Here is a 24,834-nt window from a genome sequence, read left to right on the forward strand (position 1 = left end):
AGAACACAGCAATTAGCTGTGCAGATTTTGATAATAGAGATCCCTTTATTCATAGCTGTTGGAACAGATAAACAAAGAATGATAAACTGTCAGCTGAAGTGTTTAGGAGAGCAGGTAGTTGACAGAAGATGACAAGGAAGGCAGAAAATGAGCTAAAGCAAAAGGAGGAAAAAAAGACTTCTTGAAAAAAAAGCATCTCAGTGTACTTAAACCACCAGACTTTGAAGTACATTTTGAAGAGGAGAGTTGCATAAGGAATATACAGAACAAAGACCACAGAAGTTATAAAAGTAATAAAATGTTTCCTTAGAGGTATCTGAAATAAATTTCTGCCCCATTTTTAGAGGTTTAGCAGTCTCTTTGTTTTTCCTCTGAAGTATTGTATACCATCTGCTATTGTTTGTTGTTTTGTTTATAAGACCTACTTGCAGAGTCAGGTCAGTCTGCCAATGCTTTCCCTTGGGAGGAATGTGCCCTGAGGGAACTGTGATAAGCTTACTTCAACCCTCCTCTCTTGTCATGGTGAGCTATCCCACCATGCTTTGGTGACTATGTTGATCCTTTGTAACCCATTGGTTTCCCCCCTGGTACCACCTTGGCTTTCCCCCATGAAAAGCCCAGCTTCTGCCCAGTTCAGGAGGGGGCCCCTGTCCCTGGCTACCCTTCACAGAGCTGCTGGACAATAAAAGCTATCTCTGTGGAATCACCACACGACACTCCTCTCTGTATCTCTGAGTTGTCCCAGGATAATCTCACAAGCAGAGCTGAAATAACTGTGCTGAAATCACTTGCAGCCACAGGCTTCCCCTTGCTGAGGCTACCCAGTGGTCAGAGATTTCCAGAGACCCCCACTGTGAAGGCTGTCTCTTGTGGGACTGCTCTCTCTGGGAAAGTTGTGGCATCCCAGATCAGATCAATGGACCCAGCCTGGCCACCACACCTACTGACAAATCGTATCTTATACACACTTTTATTCTTAAATAAAGACTTTAAAATAGCAGTCAAAATTCTCATCTACATTCTGTGAAACAAACAGATTTCCTCAGTTGGTAGGATAAAAAAGATAGGGTGTTTCAGTGTTATCTTAAAGTGTGTGCTTTCAGGTTCCAGCACTGAATTTAATAATCAATCCGGAAGTTCCTTCTTTTCACGTTCAGCATGCTTTGAATGTGCTTAAGTGGTTTTGTTTTCTTACAAATCATTCCAAAGATATCAATCCTTGTAAGGGGAAAAGTTTGGTTTATCAGTATTAAAAGTTTTCATGTTTTGGAGAAGAAAAATCCCCACATCTATTAACTGCTATCTATTATTTTTGTGTATTTGAAATTATTTTCTTTCTTTGTTCTAACTTGGAATTGTCCACAGAATAAAAATTCCAAGTTTCTCTCAGCTTTGTTAACTCTTCCTGTTATCTGCTTCAGTCAGGGAATGGCAGATTCATCTAAAGCCTCTATTAAAGCATATTGTTTTGGAGGTGTGACTTTGCTGCTTACTTCTTGTAATAGTTTTGCTATTTATTGGGAGCATCATGTTGTGGTGACTGTTAAACCAGGATTTTCACAAATACTGCATTATATCATTTAAGGGAGCATAAAAGGAAAAAACCGCAAAGCGCTGATATTTCTATTTCTTTGATGCATCACAATTTTATATAGGAATAAGAATTCAAGTTGAAGTTGAATAAGAGGAATAAGAGTTTAAGTTGAAATTATTCCCTACATGGTGGGTGTAAGAGTTTTATAGCTGTGCTTCCATTAACACTCATTTAAGTCTGAAATTTTTCTTAATAATTTGATGTAACATTGTAAAAATCATACAGGCTTCAAGTGAATATCATGCAGATTTATTTGTTAATGTCAGATATAATTGCTCATCTAATTTCCATCCATCACATTTTATTTTAAGAATGAAACATTAATTATTTCTTTTTATAGAAAGTTTTTATCAAGCTATTAAAACACACTGAAACAGGAAACATTCATGTTATGCACACAGAAGAGGAAGACACAAGGTGAAGATGGGGACAGTGGCAAATTTTAAAAGATTGTGAAGTGCAGATCAAATCACAGTATATGATGTCTGTGTTTAACAGTACATAATGCTGGGCAAATATTCAGTGTTTCAATAGACTTACCTGTGAAGCTCCCTGCTTTTAATAGGAAATTGGATAATTCGAGTGCCTCCAGCTTAAGTACTGCTGGCTCAGTAAATTTCTGGAAAAAACTTTCTTTGACAGAAATGAAAAGCTGACAAGCATTCTGGGGATGAGGGTGATATGTCCCCTCTTTGCTCATAACAGTAAAGCTACACAGAAACAGCCCAAGCCCCGGTGCTGAAAGTTCATGTAACATTTTGGATACATTCCCTGGTTGGACAAAATTAGTCCTGTAATTAAAAAAACTCCTCAAAACTGTACATCAGTTTCTTTAAAAGGCATGTAGTATTTTTTTACTCCTTGTAACCAAATGGTTTTTTTGATTGCCTTTCTCATTCCCAAATGAAACAACAGCTTTGAATAACAGATAGTGATTGTAAGTGCTTTTTCAGGTGCCAAACCATAGTGTCACTGCTCAGAATTCACAATTATTTCCAATACTATCAGTGAAATCCATTTTCCATGGAAAGCAAAGACACAACTCCGGTGTGTTCAAAAAACGTTTTACTGCATGATTAGGAATATTGTAAACTAACTACAACCAAGCTTTCCTGAGTAAATATCTGTCTTTTTAAATTAGGAGCACTTCCACAATAGATGCTTCTGTAGATTTCAGGTATGTTATGACAGCAGTTAATAATTACCCATGCTGTCTTTGTGCCAAAAAATCATGCTGAGGAGATTCACTTAAATGTAATGAAGACTTTGGAGAAAAAAGCAAAACTCCCAACTTCTTAGGGAATATCAGTTACACTTTTTACAACTGTTGCCACAGCATAGTAATAACTGTTTTATGACCTACTAAATAACAATTAAAATTCCTAGTATCTGTAAGAGATGATTAAAGTCATAAAGAGGCTTCCTAGTGTGGCACTATCTCAAATTATCTTTGCAGTTTTCTTCTACCTCTGAGAACCAAACAAAATCTGGTTTTTATGGTCCAGTTACAGAGCTGTTGAAGTCAGATAAGGTTTTCTATCCATGCATTCTCATTTTCATCAAGTTGCTAGTATGATGTTTAACAGGAACTTTTCCAACTGTTATAGTGACAGCTTTATCTAAGATGTTATTTAAAAGATGGAAACATTTGTCATAGCTTTATATGGTCACCGGAGCCCTGGCTATCTCTTTGTGCACACTGGCATCCCTGTGCCAGGTGTGGGGAACAGCCTTGGAGAAGCAACTCCAGAGGCTGAACCTTTAGAGTCACTTGCTCTATGGGAACAAGTGTCAGGGGTATGGCAAAAAAGTAAGGAGGAGGCTCTCTGTGTGGGCTCCAGCACACTGAGTTTATTGAAGCTGAAGGGATCAGGGACAAAGAGCCCTGAGCACCTCTGTGCATGGGTTTTTATACAGGGAGGTTTCCAGGGGTGGTAAAAATTTTAACCTATCAAGGATAAACAGGGGAGGAGCACAAGGCGGGGTTTACAATACATGGGCCAATGAGGATGAGGGGGAAAAGACGACAGGTCACATGGGCCAGTGGGGGCCTCGAGGGTTAGGGGATTTCCAAAGGAGTGGTACCAAAGGGCAGGGTTACAGTGACAGGCAGGGAAGGTTTGGGAATAAAGGGTTGGGTTACATTGATGGGCAGCATAGGGGAGGATACATCTTAGGGATATACCAGCTTGGAGAACATAGGGGAACACTGGAAAAAACCATTAACATTGAACTATGAACCATAAAAAAAATGCATACTGCAACAGTAGATGGGTCTACTGTTTTGTTTCTAGGGGAGTCTGAGGTCAGACAGGTTTGGGGATTGGCACTCCTGCAGTGTCATTGAGCAGGTGTGGGCACAGCTGAAGTGACTCAGCTCATCAGTGGCCACTACAGGCCTGTAAACACCTGTGAGGAGCCGTAGGCTCCCATACCATGTGGGAGAGATGAACTCTGATTCTGTGGAGTATCTCTTGTGGCAGCAGGGAATTAGAGATGTATTGTTGGAACTGAAAGACGTGAAGGTGCTCAGAGGCACCTTCCCGGTGCTCTGCTCTCTCTCCCGATGCCCTGCCCGTGTCCAGCCCCAGCAGGACCAGGCGGACCGGTGGGCTCCTCCTCCTTCTCTATCCGCTGGCCCAGGCAGGGTCACCTGTGCGGAGCCTCAGGTGGCTGCCAGCGTTGATGCTCCTGGGGGTAAGCAAGGTGTAAATTTCCATCTTGTTTTCTGGGTGTGATGGAGATTTTTTTTAAAGTTTTGTAAGTTTTACAGTTTACAAAGTTTTTCAAGCATGGTGCACCTGGAGGGGTTCAAGCCCTCAGGGGCACGCAGCAGGTGAGAGGATTCTGCCAAACCTCATGGCTAAGGTAATCTAGCACTGCCTTTACCTGTGACACACTTACAAAGAAAAACCTGAATTCCCAAATTTGTACATAATAGTGAAATTGTGTTGAAATAGTGTGTGTTTTGTTTACTCTCTTTCAAAATAAGAATGGGCAAGTGGAAATCTTGGTATGGATGGTGTCTCATGAGTATTTCCTCAGCATGTGAAGCTGAGGGTGTAGGGAGCTCCCTATGAGGGGGCTGGGGGGTGAAAAAGGCGTCCTCCTTGGAATTTGCTTGTGTTTATTCTTGGAAAAACAGTTGCTTTTTGTCAATATATTCCTTATGAATATATTTCATAGACAGACATTGTATGAGTGATTATAACTTAGTATCTTTTTTAATCAAATGTAGGGTTTTTTAACCTTCTCTTTATCCAGTTGATGTTGAGAATTGGATTTGTGTTGCTACTTGTTTTGAAAGACAAATTAAAATAGCATATCACCAAAACACCTCCTTCCCCCCTCAAAATGGCTCCTGTAGATGTTGGGATCGTAAGGCTGGAATTTCCAGTCAGAATTAAAGCAGTAAAGCCATTGACTCCTAGACAGCCTTTACTGCTTTCACCTGGATGCTGTCTAAGCTGAGAGAAATAATGTGGCTCTGTAAATCAATCTTGTTGCTAGTGGACATTTTAGGAAAAAATAGCATTTCCTATTTTTCATTTTGGGTTTGTAACTTTTTAAAAGTGGATATCAAAATTCTGTTGACCTAAGTGGTGTGTTCATGTGTCTTACTTTGTGTTCTGCACCTTGCTAACTTCCAAAATTTCAAACATGCCTCAAGTTTTCAGACATATTATTTGCATTTATATGCAGACTTCATTGAGACAGAAGAAGGGTCTCAGCTCAGCTGAATCTCCCAGACTTTGGGCTTTAACATTTGCTACCATTGATATGTGTCATATTTGGTATACTAATGACTCCAACATTTTTCCAGAGGTCATTATTTTCCCTTTTGGGAGAATCCTCCACCCCACCACACTCAGATACATGCAATATTGATATATGAAAATATAAGCATACCTGCATTTTAAATATGACAGGAGAAAAGATATTTTCTAGTTAATAAAAATGTTTCTTTAACTTGCAGGAAGTGGGGAAATTCAAGGTCCTGAGAAAGCATTTTTCTAATTATTCACAATGAAGCTTAAAGGATACCTCTGATGAGAAGCATTTGATCCCCACCTTCTATTTTATAAATACAATGCTTTCAAAGTGTAAGTTGCAAAACAATTGTTGATACTGTAAAGTGAATTTGGTTCCACTTGACCACTTAATGCAAGCAGAAAGCAAATGTCATGGATGATTTTGTGCTGCCTTTTGTTTTGTTTTGTCTGTATTATTTAAAATACTTTAAACCATGAAACTGAATTGTACTTATTTACCAGGAATTATCTGTGCTTTTCTAGTACATACAAGATACATGCACATGTGGAAATTAAGGCATTTAAGACTGATTGTACCTGGACTATATACTAGCAAAATCTGTAAATTATATCAATGTTTAATTCTGACTTGAGAGATTAATAATGAGTTCTGCTGAATTACACTAATTATTTTCTTAAACCAAAGTAGTGTTTTCACTATCTGTACCTGCCTTGTATTAAGCTTTGTGTTTCTGTAGCTGGAAAACTATGATAAATATTTGTGCTTGGAATTGGTAGGAATTTTTTTTTTTAATCTCATTTAATTCAGAGAATCATGAGACAGATGAGAAAATAGCATGACTACCTATATGTATCTCTCTGTCACCTTAAATTTTCCTTTAGGCCTTATTTGTTGCTAGATTTTTTTCCCTCTGAATAATTGTTTTGTCCATCTGCTTCAGTATGTTCATTTGTGGGCAGTACAGTATCTTGTTAAAGAACACTGATCAGTGCCTTAAACTTTCTTAAAACAAATAAAACAGATAAATACAAGAACTTCTGTTTTTGTTTTTTTTTTTCCTAAGAAGCAAAACCAATCAAAGGCAGAAGTTATTTTGCTTTCCTATCTCAAGAAAGTTAGGGGTTTTATTCTTGCTTGCATTATGATTCTTTTATTCCAGTCATAGTTATCCTGGTTTAGGGCAAATTTGGGAGAAAACCTCCAATGCCCCCCCCCGGGAAGCAAACCCATGTGAACCCTTTCTCCCACCCCAAAACCAGTTTGGGAAGAGATTTCTCTGAGAGGAGTGGAAAAAACCTGTTTATTTAACAAGCAAAGCACTACCCAGCACAAGAATGAACAATATCAAATTACAAAACCTCTCGCCCGCTCTGAAGAGATGACAAATTCAGATGACTCTTTCCTGTGGGTGTTCACTCTGTTATCAATCCCTCTGGCACTGGAAAATGCCGCTGCCCAGGCTGGGCTCCTGGTAGTCCACGGGTGCAAGCTCCCGGTGCTCCCCCGAGTCCCCAGTCCAGAGCAGGTTTGATCTGTTCCAAGGAAAAGGGAAAGAAAACAGTCCAGGAAGACCTCTCTGCTCCGGCTAGCTGGAAAGCCAGGGTGATCTGTCCCTTGTTGTCTGTCTGTGCTGTAGTCAAAACCCTGTCCCAGGATGCGGGGGGAGCAAGTACAGTCTCTGATAACAGACTTGGTGCTTCTTCTCCACTCACTTTTACTCTTAGATGAAATTTTAAGAATACAAAACCTGTGTCTGGGTTAGGTGGATGAATGGGGATACAATTTCACATCACAATCACCCCAGGACAGTAGTGTACAAAATGCTATTAAAGAATCTGTTAACTTTTATGCCTACCTCCAACATTAGTCTAAATCATAATTCAGCTTTGCCAGTGCTTGTCACTTCTTTTACTTATCCTGTTGGGAAGGTGTGAATAAATTGTGATTTTCGATACTGTGTCTATATTAGAATATTCATTATCTGGACTGTTCCTGCTTATGCCTGCATAAATAGTCACTGCAGGTGTCAGGCTCTTATTAGTTTTGTTCTGTTTTCTAGTGCTTAATTTCTAAGCTGAAATGGTTGTATGACGCAGTGCCGGATTTTCCCCATCCAGCTCCTGGCTCTTGGCCAAAAGTGGGCTGATCCCAGAAAGCAACACAGTCCAGGACACAGCCGTAGGGCTTAAGCTTCACAGCACAGGCTATTGAGAGCAGGAGCAAGAATGAGGGAGAGCTCTTCAGTTTGGTATCCAAAAGGGGCTTACTTCATTTAAGGGTCCAGGGATGAAAGACAAACAAACTGGGTATGCAGGAACTTTTATATGGGGGAGGTCTCAGGGGGAAGGTACAATCTTTAACCAATAGGGAAAACACAGGGGAGGATCACAGGGTGGGATTAACAATATACAAATCAATGGGGAGCACAAGGGGAGGGGAACAGATCAAACAAACCAATGAGGCTTTGAATATTGGGGGATTTCCGGGGGATTTCCAAGGCAGGGGGCTGGGATAAGGTGGGATTGACAACTAAAAAAGGGAAGGAACAGAGAACGTTCTGTAACAAGGGATAGCACTTAGGGAAGATGGACAGCTAAAGGTGGGGGATATAACTTCGATTAAACCAACAAAGCAGGCGGGAAATGGAACAGGCTACTAGGGACAAAAACATACTGCAACTGTTTTGTGTTTTTTGAAGACTTCAGGAAATTGAATGCCTGATTAAAGTTACTACCATTTGTGATTTCCTTTCTGTGGAATGAGTGCACTACTGAGAAATACATTATGTGGACTTTCTTTCCTGATCTGCAGAAGAGTTAAAATTTCTTAAATACACAATAATTTTTTTTACATTCAGCTCAGCTGAAGTCTTAATAATTGTGTTCAGTTCATACTGGCAGACAAATGATATTTGTCTTTATTGCCTTTTTTAAAGCTTCATGTTTTTTCACTGATGTTTATTTAAGTGATTGTAAAACCAGCTTCTGCATGCAGGTCTAGTTTAAAATTCCAGGATAATTATGTAGGTGAACCTTTCCAAGGTATCTTGTCCATTGGGTTGCCAGCTGAGACATCTGTAAGTGTTATTTGTAAGAACAGTTTGTAGAAATTCACTCTGGTCTGCCAGAGAGAAGTTAAATTGCTTTCTTCCTGTCACAGTCTGTCTGACTAATGGCTATTGTGAAATTTTTAAGGGCTGCTGTGGTTCCACTCCAGCTGGCAACTAACTCCCACACAGCCTCTCACTCCTGCACCACCCCCAGCCCCACCCTAAACTCCTATAGGATGGGGGAGGGAACCGGAAAAGCAAGACAAGTTGCAGGTGTACGTAAAAACAGTTTAGTAGATAAAACAGAAGCTGTGCCCACAAGCAAAGAAAATCAGGAATCCATTCACCACCTCCCCTGAGCAGACAGGGGTTCAGCCATCCCCAGTCTGGTGGTTTTAAAGCACTAGTTAAAAATCACCAGAAAACTTATTCATCTCTTGCTGTAAAATATGGATTAGGAGAAGGGAGAAACAGGCATAAAACTTAAAAGGAATAAAGAAAGTTTATTAATAGAACTACAATAAGAAACCAGAATAAAACCTCCAGAAACCTTTTCTCTCCACCCCACTTTTTTCTTTGCCCAACTGACAACATAGAGACAAAACCTGGTGGTTAAAGCAGTCCCAACTATGCAATAGTCTTTTCATCAGTCTTTACAGAGCAAGGAGTTCTCTCTTGCCATTCCATGGAGAGTTCTCCACAAGAAAACAGTTTTTCATTCTCATGATGGCAGCTGCCCGGAAAAAACTCTGCTATCATGCCCTCCTCCTATTTTCACACCAATCTGAGGTCTGTTCATGGGCCATGAACTCAAGGGGTGTTATTTTGAGGATGTGTTACTCAAAGGCAAAGGTTCTCTTCATCTGTCTTTGTGATCATCTCTGGGAACAGAGGTTTTCTCCATTTTCTCCCTGGGGGCCAAGGGTCTTCATCAACTTCTCTCTTTCTGTTCCAGCATCTCATGGGATCACAGCTACTCCACCATCTGCTCAGCTTCATCAATGGATACCTTTGCTCAGATTCAGAGTTTGAATAATTAATTCTCTCCTAATACTCTTTTCATGAATTAAAGGAGTTATTCAGAACATTATTGTCCATCTCCATGGCTCTACCAAAAGAATATTTCAGCTTACTAAAGCATCTCCTCATTCTCCTTCCATCTGAGGCTTGACTTCTTTTCTCTTACTGACCTTCATGTTTCATGTTGTCTCTTTACATGTTGATCACTCACTTTCCTCTCTCTGGAGAAGGGTTTAAATCTGCAGGTCTCATCTGGGTAGTGAAAAGGTTAAATCTTGGCTCAAACTGTGGCAGATATTCATGATGTCAGATTTCAGCTTGGCAGCCGCTGGAAGAGAGCAGATGGTTTTCGGCTGTTTTCAGCCTGGAGCCGTCTGTGCAGGCCATGGGGGTGAGGGGGCTGGAGGGGGGGCGGCAAGTGTCAACAGCCGTCTGGAGGCCCCTGGGAAGAGCTTTGGCCACCCTGCTGGTACGGGACCTGGAGGTCTTCCCAGGAGAAGCAGGCACTGCAGCACAGCCTGGCCTGGCCTGGGGCTAAACCCCGCAGCCTCCATCCCCCACCCGGGAACCACTGGGCTCTGGCTGAACCTCCCCCCAGGCCATACAGGCTGCGGGGGTGGGCAGGGGGCAGCTACACCAGAGTTCTGTTACCTTCCAAGGCCAGAAACAAAGAAAGCCAGAAGCTCCCGGGATAAGGTTTAAAAGATGGTATTCACAAAGGTAATCTCACTTTTCAATGGTCCAAAATGATGTCAGTTCTGAGAACTGGCCAGCTTGATCTCAAGCAGAGAAGAAATTCCCAGCAGCCTCTCTCAAAGCCCTTACTTCTGTGGGTGTTTCTTACCTTTTTTTTTTTTTTTTAAATGCCAAACCATCACACCCAGGGAAGCAGAGTTCTACTTACAACAGTGACTTGGGAAGAAAAACACCCTCTGAACATCCCTGTTCCTTCTTTCACAGCTTTTCATGCTGGGCATGATGCTGTGTGGTGTGGAATATTCCTTGGTGTCCCCTTCCAGTTTGTTGTGCATCCCCAGCTCCTCACTGTGTGTAAGAAAGTGTAAGAAGTAGGAAAGGCCTTGGCTGTTTGTAAGTGCTGCAGTAATGGAAACATCCCTTTGTGCAATCCCTACAAAACCTACAAATGGGGAGTTCTAGAGGAAATCCTTCAGTGTGCATTATCACCATTCTGCCTATTGATTAGAACACCCACTTCTAATGATATTTTCATTGGCATAAAGTTTGCATTGTCTGAACAAATTAAGGCTCTTTTTAAACTTTTTCATCCCCTGAGGGCTCTTAGTAGTTGTAGTCAACAGCCACACTGTATTTGGGATTATGTTTAATTGCGTGCAATTAATTGGGTCATAGCTCTGCATGTTGGAAATAATGTTTATAAAGAAAATCTAGTATGGATATAGTGAGTTGTGGCACTTTTATTGTGCTTAATATCTGCTTCTGGCAGAACTGGGAGTACTTACTAGTTAAGTGTTGATGGATTTTTCATTGATGCTCTGCTGCTTAATTTCAAAAGATGGGATGCATTTTTATCCACTTCAATTTGCCAAAGCAAACATATGCACACTTTAATTGAAATAAAGCAATAATAACTTTATGTGCTACTAAAAATATAGCTGCTCTGCATTTATAGAAAAAAATGTCAGGGCAAAGATGTGCATTGTGAAGAATGAACAAAAACAACTCCTTGGAAACACGCCACCCAACTAAAAATCCCTTCCAAAAATAAAAGAAAAAAAAAAAAAAAGCAAGCAGCCATGACCACACTTATCTGGCTAGTGTGGTTGTGCAGCCATCAGTATCTTCATAGGGAACTTTCAGATGTTCATGTTTCAGCATTTAAACTTCATAAATGCACATAAACTGGATTTGGACATAGATGTACACAGCTGATGTCAGTGTTCTTTCCATATTCTACCATCCAGAAAAAAGCAAGAATTAAACCGATGCACCAGTTTATATATGCACCTATAAATGTAGAAAACTTATTCTAGTATCAGGGTTTTTTCGTTATGGAGGCATTTTGGTAGAATTTAGGAAGTCAAAAGTATCTTTGTTGGATGAAAATGAAATGGAGTCTACTTGTTCATGTGTGTTGGAACATCAAGGCAAAGTACACTTAAAAATATTAAAGGTTTCTGTAGTAACATTTAGTGTTACATGTTAGCACTTGATAGTTTCCTGTCATGCTTCTTCCTTTGGTATACAAGAAGTGGGCCCATGAATTTAATGTTATACTGACACAGGAAAACAAATAAACAAACCTGTTTTATAGTTATGTTAGAAGTTTAACTGCAATGTTGTAGTAAACAAGGAGTTAAAGCTTTGCCTGAAAGCTCATGAAGCTTTATCAGTTCAGTCTGACACCTGAACAGACCTAGTGAATTGTTCACCTTAGATTTTACAAGAAAACATTAATTCTTCCTGCAAAACTGGAGTAAGCTGAGTAGGAAGGCAGTATTTCTATCCCAGTTATCTGCATTTCTATGGTTTTATTTAAGAGTTATTAATTATTCTGATTCTTTTATAATTCGAGTTCATAATATTTCAAAGTATTTTTTAATTTTCTTTTTTTTCTTACTATTGAAAGATAATTTTAAAAGTATGTATCAATGCTAGAAATGTCAAAGGTGACAGTCACATCTGTGCATTAGAAGAATTAACACACAATGCAGTCCCACTGCTGAAAATTCATGATCTTAGCTATAAAATGTTGAGAAATAAAATAAAACTTACCTGTCTCTTTGAAACAGATTGTTAATACTTCTGCCATTATTAGAGTAAGACCTATAACCATCATCTTGAGTGAGTCAGAATTTAAATTTTTAAGGAGCTGAAAAATTGCAGTGGCCTACTGAAGTGCAGTATAGTTACTTAGTTTGGATGAGCAATCACTGCTGTGAATGAATCTCACATTTGGAGTGGTGCATGCAGCTGGAATGTGGCTCATGTTAGAGACGTTTAAGGGATGCTCTTCAGGGGAATGTCATCTCTGAAAAACTTGAAAGGGTTCCTGGGAGGTCTTTATCTGCTCCTGCTAAGATCAGTGCTAAGGCATGGTGCAGATCCTGGCTATGTTAAGTGCTGACTAAAAATTGAATGCGTATTTATCCCTCATTTACAGCCCAGAGTGAATAACTACATGAGATTGCAATCACAGCTGGAGTACTCAGGGCAGTGTGCTGGAGTGTCAGTTGTCACTTAGTGATTATTTTGTGCACACATCACTGTGTGGGTTTTTTCCAATTGGACGTTTAAACAAAAAATTTTCAGGTTTAGAAATTTAGCTTGTGATGATGGCATAAAGACTGGCATAAGCCTCTCACAGCTCCTCTCAAGTGTAGGCTGGGGGGGCAGGCCTCTGTCATTTTAGCTGCAAGAACCATCATGACATTGAGACTCGGAGATGGGCTGTTTGGACAGCTGCTCCCTCTGTTTCATAGCATTCTCTGAAGAGTGGACCAGATGGATTTAGTCTATGAAAAGGGACCTTTGGGAGTCTGTGATTATGAAAGTTTGTAGTGATACAGGCAAAACCTTATGAGGACAAATGTTCATCACTCACTCATCTGATGTGTAGCAGGGATATATTTTTTTGGTATATACTCAATTGGAGTCTTACAGACAGTTTGATGCTTGGATGTTGTAGACACAAACTTCAGCCAAAAAATATAAAAAGGTGTTGTTGTGCTATTAAATAATAGCTCTTTTTTGAGGGTAACTTTTTATATATGTCCATATAGGCAACCTTTCAGATGTGTTTGGTATTGAAAATAATTTTATTTGTAAGTCTTGTTTAAGATTGATGTTTTTGTGTGCGTATGGTATCTATTACATACAATGGCTGTAAAGATAGTAGGTATGAACTTAATGAGAGCTCTGAATTGCTATACCATAATAAATGCAACATATAAATATTATTTTATTGCATGTGAAAGTAGGAGATCTACTGAGTAGTTCTTGCCTGCCTTCAGGTGTCCTGGATTATCCTCTGGTAGGATTACTACTGAGTAGGAACCCTGAGTTCTGGTCACAAGTATCTGATCTTGTGAGCAAACAAAACTTTGCATGACCAATGACTTTGAATAAGAACTAATAATAGGAACTGCTTCTTAGTGGGAGAAGTAAAACAGGGTAATTTAAATCTAATGAGGACATGGTTATCTTTACTCTTATAGCTCTGTGACATCTGTAGACCATATAAATGGGGGAGTTATGCAAGATTGGACATTAAATTCATGTTAGTCCTTAAAGGAGTTATGATATTGAAATTATATGTTGATTTATGTCACGATCTGCTAGCAAAAGTGGGAGTCGTGAGAAGTTTGTTTGACCTCAGTGTGCAAAAAGGACACCAAGGGATTTCAGTTTAAATCACAGCAACAATACATCTTTATTTTAGTGCTAACAACATGGGTTATGCGATAGATGAGAGGGAGAGAAAGAGGCGGGGGGAGGAGGGGAAGAGGGGGAAGAGAAAGAAGGGATAAAGAGGCAAAGTAAAGAGAGAAAAAAGGGGGTGTTGTAGCTACCAACAGACGAGATGGAGTCGCCGATGTCTTCTTCCATGGGGAGATCTCTCTCGAAGAAAGTAACTTAGAAAGTCACTTTTATAGTCTGTTTCAAAGCAAGGGGCAGTTGGACAAGAGGTGGGGAGATTCACATTGTGATAAGACCCACTGCTCTGTGAAGCAGGTATGAGGTACAGAACAGGCCACTCCTCACCAGTACCTGCTCACCAGCAGGAACGAAGGCAGTGTACCATGGCACAACAAGCACACCTGCAAACAATCACTGCTGTGGTGTAGGTCGAGCACACCTTCAAATAATCACTTAGCAAGCATCCACCTCAACCAGGCCAGAACCCCTGCACAAAGTCCCCTGGGGTCTTCAGGGTCTTAGTCTCTGTTCTTGGGATGGTTGTGAGGCAGATGAGGGAAATTTCAGACCATCTCTTACAGTGTCTTGCAGTTTCACTAGTAGGATGTTTTACACTGAATTATTATAGAACATACATAATGTTGCAAGTGAAGCAGAATGGCTTTCTTAAGGTGTTCGCTCTCTTACTATATAAGAAAATAAATTTAATTCACTAGTGATAACAGTGCAAAACAACCTATCAACCTGTAGAGGTAAGTCGTGGCTACAATTATGTTCCAGAATATTGTCAAGATGAAGTGGCAACTGAAGAATATCAGCATTTTAATGAAAAATTTGATTATTGGTCAAGAGCAAAGCAGAGACGAAAAAAACTGAGCTTTAGACTTCATGTCAAGAGTGTAGAATGTACAAATGAGAGATGGTAGTCAGAGGGAAATTGGGTAGGTATTCTAAATGTGTTACTTTTAAACTCCATCTAACACAAGGATTATTTGTATGTGTGTCTGCTCCTGTGTAACACCAAATCATCAAAGATTCTAAACCTTATTCCTGATCTGGCTTTTGAAATTTCAGTGCTCATAGAAACCCTTGGAGGTGAAAACTGAAAGTCTGGCCCATTGCTGGAAGCAGGAGTATTGTTTATATACTGGAAAGATCAGTGCCAGGAATACAAAATTGCCTCTTTTACCCCTTTGTGAATAGGGACCACCATTCTTGTGCCTCTCTTGGCGACTGCGAGAATATTTTTGCTGATAAATGCATCTTTATGTGTTAGTTTGCTCTAATTTTGAATCTTGACAAAGTTAAATTCATTATTTTTATAATTTTATAAATTCATAATATATTTTTATAAATTCATAATTTTAGATGACAATACTTGGGAGGAATTGCATTGATTTGCTGGCCCATGTTGCACTGCTGTCTTGCTGACTCAAAAGCTTTTAGGAAAGATAATTGCAGGTGTGAAACAAGAGCTTTATGTGTAGGTCTTGTGTTTTATAGCAGTGGGAGAGGTTTTTTATTAATTTCTTAGTGCATAGTTTCTTCAAATGATCAAACAAATTAAAGCCTTAGCAGATCTAGTGCATTGTACAACTATAAATATAGACAAATATTGCTACAATGAGCAGTTTAGTTTCACATTTACACCACTATGAAAGCTGAATGCAAGCTGACCTTTAGGTTAAATACTTTTATAAGCAATATGATGGTGTATATATACAGTACTCATCTAGTGTGAGAATGGCTGGGGTACTTTGAAGGGCAGCTTTAGTTTTTATTGCTTCAAATAAAACTAATAGAAGTAGGATTCTATATTATAAAATGTTCATAGATTATTATATTAAATTATTCACTTATGACATCCTGTGCGTGTGGATTTCAATAATTCAAAATTATATTTTACCTTTTTATTGAATTTTATTTTTTTAGTTTTATTTTTTTAAGTTTTGGAGCTTTTGTGTCCATAACAGTCCCCCCCACTTTGTTGTATGTTCTAGGTTTTTTTTCAGCTAGAAAAAAAACTTCTGTATGTTGAGAAATCTCCCTGGAGGCTGATAATTAGATGTTAGGATTTTTTGGCAAGTGAAGTTGTGAGCTGATAACTTTTCCTGCAGCTGTCTGTCAATCATAAACTTAGACATTGCTGTAAGTGTGGAGGATGCAGGTTGCTGGAATTGTCCCCCATTGCTGATCTGGATATTGGAGGCAGGTAATTTTATTACTAATCTAGACAACAGACACCTTCTCTTATTGGGAAAAATGGACTATAGATTTCATTGCTCAGTGCTTGCAATGGCTGGATATTTCAATTCCTCCCTGGGATAGAAGAAATAGAATTTAAGTATGAAATCCTGATTTGAATGAGTAACTCCATCAAAGTTACCTACTGACAGTGATCAAGGTATCAGTCAATAAATGTAGCACTGATGCTACAGTGAAATCCATGTGCATGTAGAACTCCCAAAGACTTTTTAATTAATTGCAAACACCATTAGGTTTTCCTTGCAAAGAATACTTGTGTTAGGTGGAGTTTAAAAGTAACACTGTTTGAGTAAGCAGTTAAGTGATGGTTGAGATACTGACCTGTAGTTTTCAGAAGAATATAATGAGAGAACATAGACTAAAGGTGCTTTGCTTGTGTCTGTTATGGAAAACCTCAGCTTAAACTTGGAAACTGAACTGCAACCAGCACAAGAGGGAGCACTTTCAGTTTTGTTACTGTACCCTGAGCACTCTGGATGCTTCTGTGTAACAACAAAAAAGTTATTAAAGATGACAGAAATTAACACTGTCACACAGAGATCCCAACAAACCACCAACCACTGCTGTTTGCTGAGCCTATGAATTATTAGATGTTCATTAAGAAAGCCAGTGGGCAGTGTAAGTGTGGGGAAAACAGACTGCTTATGTTTTGGAATGAAAAATTTTCACACACATCTGAGTTGGAGCCTTTGTAATATTAATGGAATGGGCACATGCAGTTAATTTTTTTTCATACTAGCAAAAACCTTTACACTCCCTGCATGCTGAAACTCTGAGTTTTGGAAACTGTTTTTGGAAGTGTTTGACACTTAGAAATAATATTTAATAGTAGGAATTTCAAACATTTAAATACGAATAAGGCATGATACTTCTATTGCATGAAAATTGTTTCTATTATGGATATACTGGATTTTCCTTTTTTTTTTTTTTTTTCCCAACCAGACTTATTAAATCCATCCTTTCCTCCACTGTTTTGAGCAGTGTATCAAATCTGATCCCGGTCCCAGTGATGTCATGCAGGATTTTGCTGTTATCTTTAACAGGAACAAACATTTTAGGAAAGGCATCAGGTGAACTGAATTGTAGAAACAATAGTGACACAGTTAGAAATTACATTTTTAAGTTGTAATAAAGTATTTGTTTCATTCAGCAAACGTAAGTCAAAAAAGAAATTGTAAACACACATGGTTCAAAAAAAATATTTGACCTTTTAAATAAATTCCACAGAGCTGGGAAATTTATACAGGAAGGATTTCAGTTCTATTTCTTCTGAGGAAAACCAAGTTTTGATGGAGAAACTGTTTTGTTGTGGGGTTTATTGGTTTTTGTTTCTTTTTTTTTCATTTTTTTACAGGTTTTACTAAAGAAGTATGTTTTATTGAATGAGGTGTCTGTCTGGAGAAGGAATTAATGATGTCTTGCTTAGACATGAGTTCTGCACTATTGTGTGATAAAAAGTGACCTCACATGGATATAAAGCACTTGATTGGGACTATTTGAGCTCAGATGAGATTTTGAAAAGAAGATCCATACCTCAGACTTCTTGACTTTCAACAGCAACATGACCACATTTTTGTTTCTCTGTGTTGTGTCATTGTAGGATTTCACTTGTAAGAAAAATGGGTATCTACATTAATAAATGTAAATACTGAGGTTGTCATCCCCATGAGGATCTTTCAATAGGATAATATTAAATTCTACATTCTCTGAAATGTCCGCCTCTGTTGAGTAAGAATGTCTATTCAGAATGGTAACATATTAGAGATGATGTGATTAGGAAATAGATTTGTTTAGCAGCACAAGAGTTTGTATTAATAACAAAAAATAAAGCCTGCGTTCTTCTGATATTAATTCTTGCTGATGTAATGGTGGATCTCTAATCAGAAGGTTGTATATATGGTTAAGAGCATAGGGTATTATAATCAGAAAGCTCTATTGTAGTAATAAGTGTAACAGCATCTTAAATATAATAATGAGTAGCTAATCAGATTATAAAGAGTACTCCTGGACTGGTGAAGAGCTTTCACCTGTGTAAGATTTGATTTGCAAGACAAGCCAGTATCACAGATTCATGATGTTTAATTGCAGGAAAATGAATCTCAAAGATGGTTTGGTTCAAGATTGGTGTTTATTCACCTTATTCATATTCACAGCAGAGAAGTAAAAACAGGGAGACTTTCTCTCCCTTTTCATCTTTACTGGACTAAATTGACAGCCTTAAGGCCAGCAGAAGGAAAGAAATGTAAAGACAATCTCAAATTTTGTTTTAAGGGAAGCATCATTATGCTTCTGGAAGAGCTGTGAAAAAGAAAGTGGTTACTATTACTATTTGTCACAGTAGAGAGAGACGCGGCACAGCACTCCATAGTTCACGTGGCAACAGACAACATTTATTGAGTGCAGTTCGCTTTATATAGTTTTTGAAAGCCCATGCAGTTGGTCCTGACTGACTGAATTTAGTTGCCACCCAGCTTACTGGATCATAGCTGTCTGCATCCCCAGTTCCCCTAATGGAACCTAAACTGGTTCCCTAATGGCCTAGACTGGTTGAGTTATATAATTATTAGTTATATATTAGTTATAAAAAAAAAAATTGATACATACAAAACTGCTGGGAATTTAGGGTAAACTTGGAGTCTGTCTTCTCAAATGAAGAATTTCACCACAAATCCTTGATTTATATGTTATTTGTTTAAAATGAAATAAAAAACTGATGGTATCTGGCAAACACCATCTAATATATCAATGATGCTTGATGAAAGATTTTAATTAGATTTCTTTATTGTTTTTCTGGTTTTGAAGTACCTGACTGTGTTTATTATGGAGAATGAGGAACAACTTTTTACAGAAAACAAGCATGCTTAGTAATGTCTAGAAAGCAATTGAAGCCTGTTGTGTGTAATTAAACAAAATCCCCAAACCAAAACAGCACCAAACTCAAAAATCAAACCAAAATACAACGAGCAAACACATACAAAACAAACAGGCAAAACCAAAAATAGACTTTACATGAAAAATTAAATGGTGTCTTTTCACCAAGGAAAATGCATTTACAACAAAGATGAAAAGCAGTTATGGGCTTCTCTCAATTTCTAGATGGCTTTTGTCTTCATCAGAGCCCACTGGGGTGCTAGAAAAGTAAGTTTTAAGTTTCTTGGTCTTCTGACAAATCTCTGATACATTTTCAAAATATATGGACAAAACTTATTTGACTTGATATCCTTGATTCTCTTTCTGTATCCTCAGTAGACACTTAACTTCTCCCTCAGGGTTAATAACTCTTGTTTAAAGAACTTGGCAAAACACTCGTAAGCAAAAAATAAATACTGGAATCTGGTCAAAATAGTAATGGCAGTTCTTGGTGTAAATAACTTGATTCAAATGGGAATTTGCGGTGATAAAAACCCCATTATGTAGTTGAAATTGACAGTTTCTCTTCCAGTGTGTGTCTCTGACTGACCATTTCCATAGCTTCTCCTGTCCTAACTTGATGTTTTCTGACTGCTATATTTAGACAGCAAGTAATTGGGGAACTATGGCAGAAATATTTTAGTGTTGGTGGGTTGCCCATCTATCTTTAACAAACTAACAGCCCTCTTGCAAAACTCTCATATAAGAAATTTTATAAGAAAATGCACAAAGACATCTTAATTTTTCTGTGACATGGGCTTCTGTCAACCAAATTGTACAAGAACTTAGGTTTGCCCAAGCAGTACCGGCACATTCTCATCTGTGTATGTTTGGAGCTGTAACTTATGCCATGCCAAACCAAAAATTATTTAAACATAGGTTCTTGAGAACGTGTGTTTTGGTCTTGTTGGTTCATTGCCCACACCCCCAGGGTTACAAAGCTCCTCTGCCTCTGCTTGCTGTCTCACATGGGGAGCCTGGTCTGTGCAAACACAACTCCACACAAAATTTACTTTAGCACCAAATCCCAGAAAAGTTCCCTTTAACCATGCTTGTTGGGAGTTAGGTGTCCTTCTTTTAGTTCTGGCTCACCTGTGGAATTTTTACCCATTAGTTGCAGGGAAAACCTGACTGCTGGTACTTGGGAAACACAAAGAGTTTGCCTGGGCCCAGGGAAGGGAAGGGGGGCAGGAAAAGGAGAGGGCAGGGACAGTTTTGCTGGCTTCTTCAGCTTCATAGAAGGACACTTTGCTGGGAGCTATTGCTGCAGAGAGAAAAGAATTCGCCATCACCCAAACGGAGCTGCTGCTGCTGCTTCTCCTTCCTTCTTCGCTGGTGGCCCTCGCACCCCTGTCCTGCCAGGGACATGCCAGTGCCAGGCATCACTGCAGAGTTGCTGATACACCTCATCCACCAGCCCTGGATCTCTGCTCATCCCTGCTGTTCCAGCTGAGTGTTCCTCAGAGCCCTGCAGGGGCACTGGGACTGACTGCCCGAGGGGGTTTGTGAAGCAAAGCCTCTCCTCCATCCCTTCCTGTCTCGGCTGAGAAGGCTGTCCCGGGGTCCCTGGTTCTGTTTTGTTGTTAATGCTGTAGTTATTGTTGTTTGTGTGCCTTGTTGTACATACTAGTAAAGAACTGTTATTCCTATCCCCAGATCTCTGCCTGAGAGCCCCTTAATTTCAAAATTATAATAATTTGGAGAGAGGGGGGGGTCTACATTTTCAATCCAAGGGAGGCTCCTGCCCTCCCTAACAGACACCTGTCTTCCAAAACTGAGACAGATTTTGGCGCCCAACAGTGGAGCCTGAGGGCACTGAGAGAAAAAGGGCAAAAAAGGAATAACAGTTCTTGAATAACCTAACTTTTGTGTGCTGAATTTAGAAACCTTGTTAGGTAGAACCATGTGGTCTGTCTTACCCAGGTTCGGGTGGCACATGGTCACAACTATACTTCTCCCATTTGCTGCACCTTACCTAAATATGGGTCCTATAACTAAGGCTACTGTGGCTGTTATCCAGTTTGTTTTGTGGGTTGATAAGGTAAGGAATTCATGGATGTTTAACATCCTCTGGAAGGCGGGCTCATGGATTCAGAGCTCTCACACACTAGCTGGATGTTTTTCGGGTTACTTTAATAATGGCGCCTACTGGGAGAAAATGACAGCTAGGGAAATTTTCTCCCAACCTTTCACCCAGTTCCTTCAGCCTACCCCACCAGTTTTCAAAGGGTTAAAATCTTCTCTAGATGTTAATGACATCTTACAGTGGCTGATGTTGCTGATGTGCCTGTTCTACATAGCATTCAGAGACAAAAGGAAATTGACAGGGATAAGCACCCTGACACCTACCCCAGAGACTGAGGATGCTGCCCCAGAACCTGATGCAGCCCCAGAGACTAGGGGTGCTGCACCAGAGCCTCACCCTGCCCCACAACCCACCTCAGAAATTAACCAGCCAGAGTGGATGAGGGTTCTGGTGAGGGAGATACATGTGATACTAAAGGAGTGCATTTCCTCAGCTGCTGGGAAACCCTCCCCCTGCCTCAAAGAGGGAGAGTCTGATGATGCAGCAGTGGAACCCACAAGCGTTACAACCATCCAGGTTCCAGCTGAACCACAAGGGCAGTCACAGACAGCAGCAGCTGCTTCTGTGGAAACGAGGAAGTCTAAGATGAAATCACAGCACCCTGTTGGTAAGGATAAGAAAGGAGGGCCCTCACAACCCACAGGGGAGCCAGAGGTTGAAATCATCACTGAGTCCCTGACATATGAGAGTCTCCATAATCTGCAAAAAGACATTGTGAGGCGGGGGTGTGAAGCTTATGGTTACTTTGGGTCTGGGACCTTATGGGTGCAGGCGTGCAGCTGGATGGTGGTGAGGCAAGGAATGTGGGACTCCTGGCCTAGGACTCAAGTGTAAATCAGGTATTCTTAAGGGAGCCAGGGCAAATCAAGGGGCTCTCAGGCAGAGATCTGGGGATAGGAGTAACAGTTCTTTATTAGTATGTATAACGAGGCACACAACCAACAATAACTACAGCATTAACAACAAAACAGAACCAGGGACCCCGTGACAGCTTTCTCGGCTGAGACGGGAAGGGATGGAGGAGAGGCTTTGCTTCACAAACCCCCTCGGGCAGTCAGTCCCGGTGCTCCTGCAGGGCTCTGAGGAACACTCAGCTGGAACAGCAGGGATGAGCAGAGATCCTGGGCCAGTGGCTGAAGTGTATCAGCAGCTCCACGGCGGTGCCTGGCACTGCCACACGTCCCAGCAGGACAGGGGGTGCGAGGCCCACCTGGGCCCAGCCAAACTCTGTGTTTTCTCAAGCACCCACCAAGTACCAGCAGTCAGGTTTTCCCCACAGCTAAATGGGTAAAAATTCCACAGGTGAGCCAGAAGTAAAGGAAGGACACCTAACTCCCAACAATACTTAATTCTATCTGATTTTTAATAATTTGTTGAAAAAATATTTCATTCATGATCACCCAGTTTTCAGCATCAGTGGTGAGAAAATTTGTTGGATTCATTACTTGACTAGTTATTTTTTTAGTTGCTTATTCTTTTTAATGTGAATCTGTGAGGGAACAGACAGTGTTTATAAATCAGAAAGGATTAATGTAGTGCTGTAGTTAATAACAATTCCTGATGTCCACCTTCGGGTAAGAGATTGGTGCTGCCAACGTACCCAGGACTATGCCCCTGTGGATGGTGAATGCGAGAGATCAGGCAGGTAGCACAGTGTCTGTGTGAAGCTAAGTCACATAAGTTTCTCACACTGGCATGAGAAAGTGTGGCCTGAGAAATTGTGAGGAGGAATTCAAACAGTCCTTAGAGAAGGAAAACAACCTTTGCAGGCGTTGCTTCTCTCCTTGTTGTTTATTTGCAATAGATAGTTGAGGAGTGTTGTTCCTAACTGTCCAGTGATGGTGATGTGTTGGTTTGATGACCAATGAAAGCTTTACCTTTTCTGATCTGCTTGGAACTGTCTATAAAAGAAGATCTGGAAGAATAACACCTAGCTCTGTTTGCAATTAAATTGAGAGTCTGTGTCGTCACTATCACCGTTCCTAATACAGTGTGACATGCCCCCAATTGTAATTAACTGTAATTAACCAAGGAGATGGAGGAGGCCAATTTCACAACAAGCACAGCTGGCTATTTATAGATCCAGTGCCATCTCTAGTGTTTAATCACTGCCATGGCCAAGCTGCTAAGTGCTGTTTGGGTATTTTGTGAATGCATCAGAAAGGATTCACAAATAATTTAATGTTTAGATCTAAAATAAATTTTAGCGAATAGCACAGATTGTGAGTAGAACTATGTAAATTTATGCTGCTCAAAGTAACAGAATGCATTCACAAAAATGCTAATATTTGCAAATTTTGAAGAAAAAACGGAAAAGCCGTTTTGAGGAATCACTTTCTAACTAGTGTCCAGAGGAAAAAAGCCAACATTTATATGACCTTTAGCTATAATCTACAAAGTACTGGCCTTTAATTGCTAAATGCTTGATAAATTGAATTTTGGAAGAGGGGAACAGTACAAAAATTCATCAAAAGGTGACACATCTTGAGTTTCGTGTTCTTTGCATTATGTAATAACAACACACATCCTCTTCTAGCAATTAAAACCAAAATGAGTTTCCTAAACAGTTAATAGGCCTTAACCTAAGTAATAAAATAAACTTTGTGAATATTTGCAGCTACATTCTGTCTGTTTAATTTTAATTAAAAAGCTTCTTTAATCACCTCCTTGAGGGATTATTTGGGCAATTGTAACTAGGTATTTGACTACTAGTAGTTTAAATCCTCCACACTCCTGCATTCGTACTTTTGTGTGTCTTTAATTATGAAGGAAAAATATTTTCATTTGTCCAAGATATTACTTGAAAAAGCTGCTTTTCCATAAAATCTTCAGCTGTCTTTTTCTTTCCCTATTTAAAGTTTCTCTTCTCATATTCTGCCTGTGCATAAATTCAGGGACTTGAAAAAAGGAAGATAATCCTTTCTTTACCAGTCTTACAACTGGAAAATTAATGTTTAAGTTAAAGCTTCCTGTTTCAACACTCTACCAAAATTTCAATAAATAAAGTCAGATCTCTTTCAAAGACATACTTTTTAAAGCCAGAGGTTATCATTAGATCATCTAGTTTTAGTAATATATTGCAACCAAATGATTTCCTGTCAGAAAAATTTGCTCCGGGCTATGGCCAAGAACAAAAATTATTAGAAATCAGGCAAACATAATTTGAGATTTTTAAAATAATTTTGAGATTCCAAGCTGATTGTCCAGATGCTGGCATCTCCTTTCCTTCCTAGCATTCTTCCAGCTAATGTAGTATAAAAAGCTATTCTTGTAGGAAGGCATTACCCATGTCTGGTGGCTGAGGCATAATGAGACCTATTTTTGATTTGAAGAAAGAGAGGAGGTAAAATACTGAAGTAAATTGTGGAACATTTCTGGGGCTCTAATCTTTCACCTCCTAGTTTTGGATTGAATTTAAGCTTGTTATTTACAGGGAAAATACTGGTGGTTTGACTTTCAAGATTTTAGTAGGTTTCACAGCTTATTTCCCAGTTGATTTGTGAGCTGCTCTAGCTGTGTTTGTGGCGCTCTTATGGAGAATATTCTAATTTTATGATATGTAGTATGTGTATCAATGTTATCCAGCAAAATGTGTAGAAAAATAGACGTATACATTAGGAATGTATTAGGAATAACTGATGGCACATACATAGCATTATAGTTTGTTTTTTAGTGTAAGTAATCCATTTATGACAACCTCAGTTTTCTTTGCCCTGCTAAATATTTTCAAATTCCAGA

General features: G+C 39.5%; 2 long non-coding RNA genes across 2 annotated transcripts; both read left to right on the plus strand.

Annotated features, from left to right (window-relative positions):
* The first annotated feature begins 3,609 nt into the window (after positions 1 to 3,609).
* On the plus strand, positions 3,610 to 6,399 carry LOC147651593 (uncharacterized). Its single transcript, XR_015273589.1, has 2 exons — positions 3,610 to 4,291; positions 5,571 to 6,399. It is a non-coding gene; the product is annotated as an uncharacterized LOC147651593 (long non-coding RNA).
* A 7,887-nt stretch (positions 6,400 to 14,286) lies between these two features.
* Positions 14,287 to 19,443, plus strand: LOC147651594 (uncharacterized). Its single transcript, XR_015273750.1, has 2 exons — positions 14,287 to 14,587; positions 17,455 to 19,443. It is a non-coding gene; the product is annotated as an uncharacterized LOC147651594 (long non-coding RNA).
* The last annotated feature ends 5,391 nt before the right edge of the window (positions 19,444 to 24,834 follow it).

Source organism: Cyanistes caeruleus, chromosome 9 (genome assembly GCF_971803275.1).
Source record: "Cyanistes caeruleus chromosome 9, bCyaCae1.hap1.1, whole genome shotgun sequence".
NCBI lineage: Eukaryota > Metazoa > Chordata > Aves > Passeriformes > Paridae > Cyanistes > Cyanistes caeruleus.